General features: G+C 46.9%; 1 long non-coding RNA gene across 1 annotated transcript; it reads left to right on the top strand.

Annotated features, from left to right (window-relative positions):
• Positions 1-1,815: 1,815 nt before the first annotated feature.
• Positions 1,816-11,164, top strand: LOC123477865 (uncharacterized). Its single transcript, XR_006652884.3, has 4 exons — positions 1,816-1,952; positions 6,194-6,572; positions 7,398-7,458; positions 7,608-11,164. It is a non-coding gene; the product is annotated as an uncharacterized lncRNA (long non-coding RNA).
• Positions 11,165-11,929: the final 765 nt, after the last annotated feature.

Here is an 11,929-nt window from a genome sequence, read left to right as displayed (position 1 = left end):
ATGTCTTCCACTTTCAGTTTTGCAGATGGATGCATTCGGGTCTGTTTTCCAATGTTTGTTGACTGAAATGGGCTTTGCTCTGGGAAGCAGAGGCCTGAAGTTTCCCAGGAAGGGGTTCAATCTATGGGTACCCCTTGGAAAACCCATTTCCTCCAGAGTGTTATTATAGTCCCCTAAAACACCAGCCAAGCCAGGCTCTCCAAACCCTCTGCTCTTCCCTTCCTGAAATGTCCTGTCCTTCTTGTGGCCAATTTCCCTCTGTCCACTCTCACTCGGGCTCTGCATCAGTCATGGCCACCACCCCTGCCCCTCCCCCATCACTTCGGTGCCCCTTCCCCACACTTTCACCACACTGGGTGCGTTTCTCCGTGCTTACGAGTTCCTCATTCTATTGCAATATCTAGTGTGGGTTGTTTTCCCCTCCTTTTCATCTTTGTGGCCCTGGTTGCTGGCACAAGGTTTAGTACATGATATTTTGCATGATAAAATTTGCTGAATAATTCAGTTCAACACGGTCTATTCAGCTGTCAATGTAAGAAATGTCCAAACCTGCAAGAATTTTTATGAGTTTATTTGAGCCAAACTGAGGATGATTGCTGAGAAGCAAAATCTCAACGGATTGAGAAAGTGTTCCAGAAAATGGCAGCTTTACCACTTATTTTATACATTAGAATCAAAGGGGGGAGGAGAAAGGGGGGTTACATGAAATCCATTGGTGACAGATTAGGGAGGTGGGAGAAAGCAAAGGAAGGGGGGATCTCTGGGATTGGATAAAAAGTAAAAGGAATAGACAAATGTCTCTTACATAGGTGGGTGTAGGATAGTGAACAGTTAACAATTAACATGATGATAATAATAACGATGAGGGGAATTTGTGGCCTCTGCTTTGGTGCAGGGTGTGTGTCCTGAGGGGTCTGGGAAAAGGAAATCATCCTGCCATTCTGGAGACAGGCCACTGTAGGTGCAACAAGACAACAGACGGGCTCAGTCAAGGTAGAGACTGACCTGTGTCAGGAAAGAACAGCGGCCTGGGACGCAACCGCGTGACACGACTCAAGCACATTCAGCCTGTGAGGTTGCCTTCGCTCTCAGAGTTTGTCAGGCGCCCATGCAGGCCTCCCCTGAGCTTGTCAGGGTTAATATGTAGCGCCTTTTCGTCCACAGGGCCTGTGTTATGTTCTAGGCACTGTGCTAAGAAAGCCCTGGGGTACAAGAGTGAATACGATGCCGACCCCTGGAGGTGTACAGTCTAATGCAAAAGGCATGCACACTTGCAATTAAATAATTGTCAAATAATACGGTAAGTCCTACACTTAATCTGTGAAGGATGTAGCTCTTATGTGGTTAAGAAGTACTGGTTCTGGTGTTAGGACCTGGGTTTAAATCCCACCTTCATAACCCCCCAGCCTCTGTTTTCACAGCTCTGAAATGAGAATAATAACATCTGTCTCAGAAGATTAAGGTCAAAGTGAGAGTGTGTAAAATCCCTGTGCCTGGTTACCGGATACATAACATATGACCGATGAGTGTTCGCGAAGTTGTGTGTGTTGCGTCTTGTGAGAGCCCAGAGCCTTTGATTTTACCTGGGCAGCTGGGCACAGAGGAGTGACACTGGCCCTGAGATGCAGACAGAGCAGATGTAATTGCATTTCTGCACCGAGGCCTTGAGCTGGGCTGTCACTCTGGGAAGCTGCAGGGAGGCGGCTCCCAGGGGAGTGGCAGTGAGCTGACAGGACCGGCCAGGACGTCTGTGGTAATGTATCCCTACCTGGCAAAGAAGCTGCTGAGTCGGCTGAAGCCCAGAGGATTCTGTTTTGTTCTGAGGGAGCTGGCGGCTGAAGGACAGGCCTGGACAGGCCCTTGGTGCTGGGACTTTGTGACCCGCTGTGTCACCAGAGCAGCTAGGAGCCCTGCCTGGTCCCTTCTGTGGAGCCTCAGCCCAGATTCCTCAAGTGAGTTCCAGGCCGGATTCAGAGTACACAGGCTTTTTGCTTGGGGCTTTGTTTTGGGTGCAGTTTCTGCCTCACTGGCAAGTTTAGAGGTCAAGCTGACCCAGGGTGAAATCCTAGCCCTTTAAGTTTGTAAATTTGGGCAAGTAGTCTAACCTCTGGAAGCTAGATCCTTCACCTGTAAAATGGAATAACACCGCCCATCTCTCAGGGCTGTTACCAGAATTAAGTAAGAAAAGGTGTGTTTTCTTACTTTGCACAATGAAGACCTTCGGACCTGACTTTTATTACAGTAGCTGTGTGGAATGGTTATGGAAACCACCTGAAGATTCTATGCTTCTCAAACTTTCACACCCTCCGAAGTCTATAAAATGCAGATTTTATGCAGGCCTGGGGTATGAGCTATGAGCCCTCCTTCTAACAGGCTCCCGGGGGGTGCCCAGCTGCCTCGAGGGGACCTTACAGCCCCTAGTGATTGCAGGAGCCCTGCTTTTGCTGGGAGCGGGAAGGGAGGGCAGAGTTGTCTCAGGAGTGGATGGCCTTTTCTCTGCATAACACCTCTGAGGATGCTTGGCTTGTGGGAGGTGAGTCATCTGGGGCTTGTTTTTAAAGAGACCTTAAGTGGTGAGGCTTAGCGAGACAGGAGGCTGTTTCAGACTTGACCTCCCTCTGTGGGGGGGATGGTTGCTGTTGGTTGGTTCCTTGCTGGGCTCAGTTTCTCTGTTGGGAAAGGGCTTCACAGGTACCTGGAAGCCTGGGCCCATCAGCAGTGAGAAGAAGCCGCTCTGGGAAGGAGGCCAGGTGAAAGGCCCTGAGCTCTGCTCTCTGCCTGCCCTGCTCAGCTCGTGTCTGGGGAGGAAGAGAAAGGGTTGGTTGGGTGCCTTGGCTTTGGAGAAACCATGGTTGCACCAACGTGCACAGATTAAGTCCTGCTTTAAAGCTCAGGGCCATCTCTATAATGTTCCTGGAGATACTCTGGTGAAAAGAGGAAAATGGGCAGATGGGTGCTGAGTTCTCGGGTTGATGTCCCAGTTGAGGGGCTCAGGCGCTGCCAGGGGCTGGATCCGGCACGGGCCTTCCCTTCAGCTGGGAGGGCTTCCCGTCGCAGCTTTTGGGTAACTGTAGCTCCAGCCAGCAGGAAGCTCTGTGCTGGCCTCCCACAGCTCTAATGTCAAGAAATGCAAAATTGAGATTCACTGAACCGTGCAGAGCTGAATGAAGACGGCGCACTCGGAGAGTCTGGAGTTACAGCTGAGATTCTGCCGGGCGGTGGCAGGGCTTGATCTCCCGGGTCAGATTCTAAGAGCAGACCCGGAGGAGCGTGATTTTCTGGCTGATGAAGGAGAAAATGCAGATGGCAATTCCCGCACATAAACCACATTCAAGAGGACACTGGGGCCCCTGTGAGGCTTTATGTACTTTTTTGGTCTTTTTTCATATGAGATGATTGGCATGAGCCTGGCTGCTCTGTGAGCCAAACACAGATGTGCACTTGCAGCTGTAGTCACTTGGGCTGGCAGGAGGAAATTGTAGATTGTGCATTAACGAGCAACTAATTAAACAGAGGAAGCTGACTGTCCACCACTGATGGCCGCGTTTCTGCTGTGACAGCACAGATGCAGGACAAGGAAACGTTTTACACCATGGGAGGACCTGGGGTTGATCTATAGCAAATTGTTTCACACCTATGGCGGTTCTGTGGAATTAAAAAAACCAACTCCGTTTTCATACTATTCTTCTTTCCTTTATTAGTCTACTTCCAGAAAGTAATGGAGGCAACTTATAATTAAAAACACATATGTAAACTGGGCAGCTTAAATATAAATCAGAAAGAGATTGGAAACCAGAGAGGAAGTGGAAAGACAATTCTGCTGAGAACCAAGGGCAAGAAATACTAGGCATTAAATGTAATTCTGACTGTCTTCTTTTTTTGCTTTCTCCACCTTCCTATGTATGTGACCCTGAAGAAGTCATATTTCCCATGGCTCCCTCAAAACAAGTTATAAAAAATTTCATCAGGAGTTCAAAGCCGGAGTCTGGATCAGCGTCTGGCAGCTTTCAGAGCTAGTGCTCAGGACCACCGTTTTTGGTCCCGTGGCCCTGGCTCTGCTGCCCTCACCTCACCCCACACGGTCACTGCTCACTGCCTACTGTCACAGCTCACACAGGTGTGCAGGTCGGTGTCCAGTGGGGAGGCAGGCTTGGCGAGTACAGCCCGAGGCCAGATGCTGTTCCTGAGAAAGGGACAGGCTTGCAGCTTGTGCCCATACCCATTCTGAGTTCCCTTGGAATTCGAGGTGTGAAACCAGCAGCCAGGGAGAAGCCAACGGTGGGGAGAGACAGGAGCCTGGACAGCAGGCAGGGCCTCAAGGCCATGTTGAATATGGGACTCTGTTTGTGTTTGAAGTAGGGAAGTGACCTGGTCAGAGCTGATCCTCATATTCAGGGCCCCCAGGTACTGTGTGGGTGACAAACCTGAACACTCAGCCTTCCGGAGAGACATTTCGTGTAGAGCTCAGCAGTGGGCTCTGGCTTGGGCTAAAGGTGACAGGTCCATCTTATAGGCTCCTGTCCCGTCTGGGCTGCCTGCCTCACCTGTGTCAGCCCCTCCTGGTCTCTGTCTCTCCCCACACCTTGTTTTCTGTGCTCCAATCATATCGTGATCTTTAAGTTCCTCAAAAGGGCTGTGTTCTCTCTTGCCTCTGGGCCTTCCCATGCCAACTGCCCCTTCCATGAATATAAACCTACCGCCTTCACTTGGCTAATGTCTCCTTCTTCCTTAGGGAACATCTCCCTGACATCTCACCCCAAGTCAGTCTTCTTTTCATCTTGCAGTTCCCCTTTGAAATAGTCACCTCACTTGTGATTACATGGCTGGGGTGGATAAGTGTTTGAGTTTTTGAGATACCTGACTCACTCACTTCCACTGGCCTAAGGTGTTGATGTTATAAGCCTGAAGCTTCCCTGGCTACCATTTGTAGTGTAAAAGAGAAACCACAGGCCCAACGTGGCATTGCTCATGCTAAAGCTCATGCCCTAATTGCAGTATTGAACTACACCAGAAAGGTAATCTTAAACAACCAGTCTGGAATATTCTTGTCAACACCGATGAGGGGTCCAATCTGCTAGGTGGGCCCTCTCCACCCCACCCGTTGGAAGAGAGGCATCTGCACGATAAAATCCTTCATTCCCTTCCACCCCCAAAAGAAGCTGCCATGGTCTAAAAATAATTCCTTCTCTCCTCTGGAAATGGCTCCCTTGCTCTACCTTCTTCCTGTAAAAACCTTCCATTTTGTACAACCCCTCAGAGCCCTTCTGTTGAAATAGTTGTTAGATGGGATGCTGCCCAGCTCATGAATTGCTTAGTAAAGCCAATTCGATCTTCAAATTTGCATGGTCGCATTTTATTCTTTAACAGATTTCATGACTTGTTGGGACCAAAGCGAACTTCCGACAGCATTCTGCACAACGGGGAACACAAGCATGACTCCCCCAGACTCCGGTTTGCAGGCATGGTCTTTCCAGCCATTTCGGAAAGCTGTGGGTAAATCCCTCTAAGTTTGAGCCCTTCTGTCTCTTTTCATCCAAGCTCCCAATCTAATTGGCTTTACTCCATAGGCAAGTCAGCTTGACTTGGCAGATAGTTCTGCCAGGAGCCAAGCCTTCAGCCTTTTAGCCTGCAGTGTCCCCAGCAGAAAACCCAGCCCTGAACTCTGTCCCTGGGCTCCACATTAGGAAGAGATGACAGGTTAGTCTGCAAGTCCCCATTTGTTTGGAATCGGCCCCCAGACTCCATTTGGGGAACTGCTGGTGGCAGCTGCACTTCTCCATTTTGTTTGGAATCCGTGTCCTTAGTCTTTGGGTTTGTTGGTTCAATCCTTTCCCCACCCCAAACTTCCATAGGAATTGTTTGTGGTTATTGGCTGGGATTGGACTGGGGCCAGCAGGAGGCCTCAGGTGACTATTAAGAAATGGGATTTATTATATCCAAAGAATTGAGCATGCTACCTTCTGGCAGACCGGTTTGTTTTATGTTTAAGAACTATAGACCTTTGAAGCTGTAGATATTTGCAAAGAAGGCAAAATTCGCTGGAGACAGTCTCAAGTTATAGTGGCCATTGTGAGGAACATTCTAATTAGACAATAACATTAAAAAAGTGCACTTAAAATTAAGGGTTCTCAATTGAGCAAACAGAATGAGATACTTATTTTATTTATTTTAACGTTTAAAACTTTATTTTTAGAGAGAGAAACCTCAGTTTGCTGTTCCACTTATTTACACATTCCCTTGTGTGTGCTCTGACCAAAGACGGAACCCACAACCTTGGCATATCAGGGTGGGCAATGCTCTAACCACCTGAGCTACCTGGCCAGGGAAAGATACTTCTTTTCATTGGCATGCAGAAGCTTACAAAAGTTTTCAGAATTCCAAAGTAGCTTCATTGAAAGATTTGTTGCAAAAGACCAATGAAAAATTACATTTTGACTGGAATGTCAGGATTGAGAGAGCTATGCCTGGACTCTGGATGTCACCAGAAAGCTTTACTTTGAAGCCATTAAGAGCCCCGTCGAGAAATGGTCTGGTACTTCACTTATTCCCACGGTTCATGGCAGTCTTTCCAGGTAAGGAGTGAAGGTTGCTTTTCTGGGAGGTGGCAAAGAAAGGACCTCACGGTAGATTTGGTAACCTTGAGAACTTGAAGAATCCCCCCAAATCTATAGTTATTGCAGGCAAAGCCTGAGAGCATCTATGTGGCTTGACTCCTTACACCCTGGGGGGCTAATTAAAACTCAGTCTGATGATTCTTTATGATACTCCAGCAAAGCAGACTTAAAAGACCCTATATGATCAACTACTATTCTTGTTGTGTTTATGCAAATAATCAGATAAAATCAAAACTGGATTTCATATAGTAAATAGTATTTTTAAAAATATATATTTTATTGATTATGGTATTACAGTTGTCCCATTCCCTCCACCCCTTTATTCCCCTGTGCCCCATAATACCCCCTCCCACCAGCATCCCTGCTCCCCCTTAGTTCATGTCCATAGGTTGTACATATAAGTTCTTTGGCTTCTCCATGTCCTCTACTATTCTTAACCTCCCCCTGTCTATTTTGTACCTACCATTATGTTTCTTATTCCCTGTACCTTTACCCCTATTCTTCCCCCTCCTCCTCCCTGCTGATAACCCTCCTTGTCTTGATTTGCCTATCTTTGATAAAAATGAGGATGATTTTAAGGGAAAAATTGTGTTTCAATAGAATTTATAGTACACAGTTATAGGTAGTAGACTCTAACTCAGTTAATTTTTCACCTATAAACTGAACTGAATCCTGAGCTAGAATTTTTCTAGTTTTCTTAAATATTTGGCTACAACTCTCCAAACTAATGTTTCACTTTTCTGCCATCCTTTGACTTGGAATTATTGAAAACTACTGATGAAGTGGAAGCCAGACAGAATTTACCTGAGCACCTGATAACATCACCAGAGATATTTAACTGCAGGTAAAGAGGACCTATCAGGTTGTTAACTGCTCGCTTCTATTCCAGTAAGAGAAACTTGAAGCCTTCTCGACTGACAGTCTTGCAGACTGAGAAACTGGTTTTTAATTTGCCGTGATCATTAACCTTTCTTTTTCCTTCTGTTTTCATAGGCACACTCCTTATTAAATAAATACCTGATTGCTTGCTTACACACTCACTTTGGAAGCCCATTGCATCACTGCCTCCTGAAGTGACTTCTTTCAGGACTAAGTGAGTCAACGACATGGAGCAATCCACCAACTTTGCTTCTGGAATAATACAACGTGAGCTTCTTGACCATGTGGCTCTTGAAGCCTCTTGAAGGAGAAGCCTCTTGACCACGTAGCAGCAGTGCGGGGGCTTGGCCATGCGGTTTGAAAGAGTGCAGAAGGACTCTCCGGCCTGCCATGAGGAAGTGCCACGAAGCTTTGGGTTAAGAACGGGAGCCTAGCCGAGCGACGGACCTCTATTTTCTTTTCCTGAATTACAGTACCCCTGACTGGCCTGGTTTGGCAAGGGGAGGCAGGACTGTGTGTGTGTGCTTCTAGGTGTTTTAAAGGGACTTTGGGATTTAATGGCAACATTCTGCCATTATTCTGAACCTGTGTAACTTTTGAATACGTAGTTCTTTTCCTTTTTACCAAACTCTGGTTGAGAGCCACAGTTCTTATCTGCAGCAGGCAAAAGGAACCATAGAGTAAAAGATCCACAGGAGGGCTTCTGTAACAAAAGATCCCCACGTGCCCTCTCCCTCCCAGGAGCGTGCCTGTCCCTTTCCCATCCCCCTCTTCTTCCCCCACAGGCGTGCATCTCCTGAACTCTAAGGGACCCCACGAGACTTGCAACCAGGGAGAAATGGGCAGCAGCAGCTTGTCCCAAGCTAAGCCCCTGACCCTGTCCCCAAGGCTCCCTTTTCTATGACTTCTTAGCAAGCTAAAGCAGCCCGGCCAAGGCTCATTTCTTTCCTGTAACATTTCCAGAGAGCCAAGGCAGCCTCAAGTAGCTCTCCTTGCGTGTTGCTTCCAATGTCCTAAGTCCTTCTTGGTTTCACTGTCCCCAGCTTTAATAAATGTCCTCTAAAAAAAAGAAAAAAGAAAGAAAAACTAGAGATAAAAGATACCTAAAACAAAAGACTAAGATGGACACAACTCCCATTGCTCCCATCTATCCTCCTTTATTTGAGTATTCATTCTAGTAATCCCCTGTCTGAACTGCTTTCCCATTCTGAAAAGACTACTGGACAGTTACCATTTAAAACAAAACTACCTAAGGGTGCAGATGAACCCCTTCAGATATCCTTCCCCCTTGGTCAAAGACAGAACCGAGAGTCACAGTTAAGGAATTTCCTAAACCCAGAGAGGAACCGCCAAAGTTCTTATTTTTTAAACAAATTTTTAAAAAAAGAAGAATAATTCAGAGTTTTTTATTGGGGCCTAAGACCCCAGGCTTCCAGATATTTTTAAACTTGTGCACCTATTGGTAAGACCTGAAGTTCAAAAAATGGATGCAGAAAGTACTGTATTGCTTCTGGAATGATACAACAATTCCATACAAACATGATGATGCTTTGGAGATTCCAGCCCATCCTTACCTTGCAAGAATCAGCTAACGGCCTCTCTCTTCTACTCTCAAATCCCATCCCCTTGTCTCCCTTCAGGGATCCTTGCCCAGAAGGGCTCACAGAGTAGCAACTGATCTTTTACAAACAGTAGGCTGGGAGGCCACAGGCCTGATGATCTCATACTACAGCTAATAGCACCCTGGAGGAAGGTTACAAACAAAAATATACCAAGTTAACAGTTTTACAGCTATGACAGCTCAAGAGCCAGAGAACACCCCTCACAATCACACCTAGGCTTTTCCCATTATACCCTCCTAGGGAATCATCGTCAAAACACTGGCCCAGAAACTGATGTCTCAATTGCAATCAACTGGGACAATGGAAAGATGTTAGATGGGATGCTGCCCAACTCATGAATTGCTTCATAAATCCAATTGAAGCTTCAAAGTTACTTGGTTGAATTTTGTTCTTCACCAGTAGCCTAAGAATTGAACCAACCCAGAGGGAGCAGAACCAAGAGATGGTTCTTAGTGCCAACATTTAAGTTCTGAATCAAGCTGTATCTGAACCCAACTCTATCCTTGTAGCTTTCAGTTATGAGAGCCAATCAATTCCCTTTTGAAACACAGACTTGTTTCAGTTGGATTTGCTGTCGGTTGCAATCAATAATCTAAGTGAAAGCCTTGGGTTATGTTGTCTTCCCTTTGCCTCCAAAGCAGGGACTATATCTGTGTCCTTAGGGCCTGGCTCAGTGCCTGCCCCATAGGAATATTCAACAAATGGATCAACCAATGAAGAGAGGAGTCTCAGAGCTTCTCCAACTCTGTGACTTCTTCCTTTGAGACCTGTAAATTAGGCAGTTGGTTGTGGTTCTTCCTGGTGGTGACCTTGTTACAGAATCCTACTGGAACCAATTTTCTATAGAGCAGGAAACTTCAACTACACGGCAGCCACTTACAAGTCCTGAGCAGGGGGTCCTGGGAAAGACCTGCCTCCCACTGAGACTTTCAGAGTGTCTGAGGTTCTGCTGTTAGCAGGATTAGCAGAGTTCTGAGAACTCTTGAGAATTCTCTGTAAATATGTATCTGTATCTGCTTATATGACCATAAAGAAACTCTGACAAGATACACAAAAAAACTAATCACAAAATTGTTACTTCCACAGAGTTGGGATGGGAACTGGCTCAGTGGAAGGCATACAGGTGTAGGATGAGAATTTCTGTATTGTTTCAATTTTGAGCTATATGAATGTATTGCCTCTTCAGAAATGAAGTTAAAAAAAGAATACCCATGGAAGTGCAGAACCACCATGAGCTATTATCAGCGCATAACAGCTGGCGCTGTGGGAAGGCATTTATTTATCAGCTCCTTTTTCAGCTGGGGGAGTTGGTTTCAGTGGGGGAGCCTCGATAGACTGAACAGGAGGAGCAGCTTGTCCTGGCTGAAGAAGGGGAGGTGAAAAGAAGGATGAAGAACCCAGGGTACCGTCTGGAGAGGTCTGGCCTGGGCAGGTCACACTTGACAAGTTGAGATGGGGAAGGATTAGGCCAAAGGGAAGGGCAGGGCATCAAAGATACTCTTTCCCAGAGACCCACATGCCCCTGGCTGGACTTGATAAGTTCCAAGGCTCCTCTTATCTAAAAAAGTTCCTGACACCAGTTATCTGGGTGTCTGTAGGCAGGTCCCTTCAACATTCCAACCCCCTTAATTCATCTGTAAAACAAAAGGGCTGGATTAATGATCTAGTCCAAAGTCCTTTCCTGTTCTGATGCTCTCATTCTAAGATACTGTCTTTTCTCCTGGAGCCCCATCCTAATGCCCTGCCCTATCCAGAAAAGAAACAAGTGATGACCAGGGAGATACACGTGCACCTTCATGGCATGCCAAGCTTACACACTGAAGAGAGCTTGGAGTCAGAGCATCCAGCAAGGGCATTCATAGTTCCTGCCTGTGTTTAAATGTAGCCCACTGAGGTTGAGTGCATGTTAAGTGGATGAGCAGGTGGCAAACTGGCTAACCTGTTCTGTTCACCCTGTACACTCTGAGGCTCCCTTAGCAGGCCTTCTGATGCCCACCTGATGCAGTGCATTCCCTCACTGGCCACAGAACTGCTGCAGAGCTGAAAATCTGCAGTGCCAGGAACCGTGACCCTAGAAAGGCTGCTGCTGCCCCTCCCCTCTGAGACAACACCTGTGAGAACACGGAGGGCTCCCACCTAGGGAATGAAATGGTGGAAGTTGGTGATATTGTGTCAACAGTTGGGGGACAGCAAATGGGGGACAGGCAGCATTTGGGGAAGACTAAAGGAACGCAGACCTGGAGCAGGGTGATGGTGGAGCACCCAGGGTGGACTGGGGGTGCTGGAGGATGGGTGTGCACCTGCGGATCCAGGTCTGTTAAGGAGGAGAAGGGAGGAGGCCCCTGTGGGAACATTCAGCAAGGGTCCAGGCTTAGATTTTGGTATTACAGTGAACGAGACAGTAAGGACAGGCACAGAAATACAGTGACAGGATTGAAAGATGTTCATCATGCCACCTAGAACTGTCAGCTCCCGGCATCCAGCTCTTATGGCAGGGCTCACGGGTAGGAGAACAGAGCAGGGGGTAAAGGCACCATTCAAGCCCTGTAGTACTCACAGTCTAAGTGCACTATGAAGGAAAAAATATATGTAGTTTGTATATTCCACGTAATAATATATATGATATATGGGATGAAGTCTTGTAATTGTCTTGTTATATGCACTGTATTTCTGTGTTAACATAGTCATTTGTTAACACAGTCATTAACACAGTTAACATAGTCATTTGCCTCTCCCACGCACCCTGGCTGGTGTGGTTCAGTTGGTTGCTGTGTGGTCCTGTAAACAGAAAGGTCATGGGTTTGATTCCTGGTC

This window comes from Desmodus rotundus, chromosome 8, assembly GCF_022682495.2.
Source record: "Desmodus rotundus isolate HL8 chromosome 8, HLdesRot8A.1, whole genome shotgun sequence".
NCBI lineage: Eukaryota > Metazoa > Chordata > Mammalia > Chiroptera > Phyllostomidae > Desmodus > Desmodus rotundus.
The sequence above is the reverse complement of the archived record's forward strand: the minus strand, read 5'-3'. Positions and strand labels throughout refer to the sequence as shown.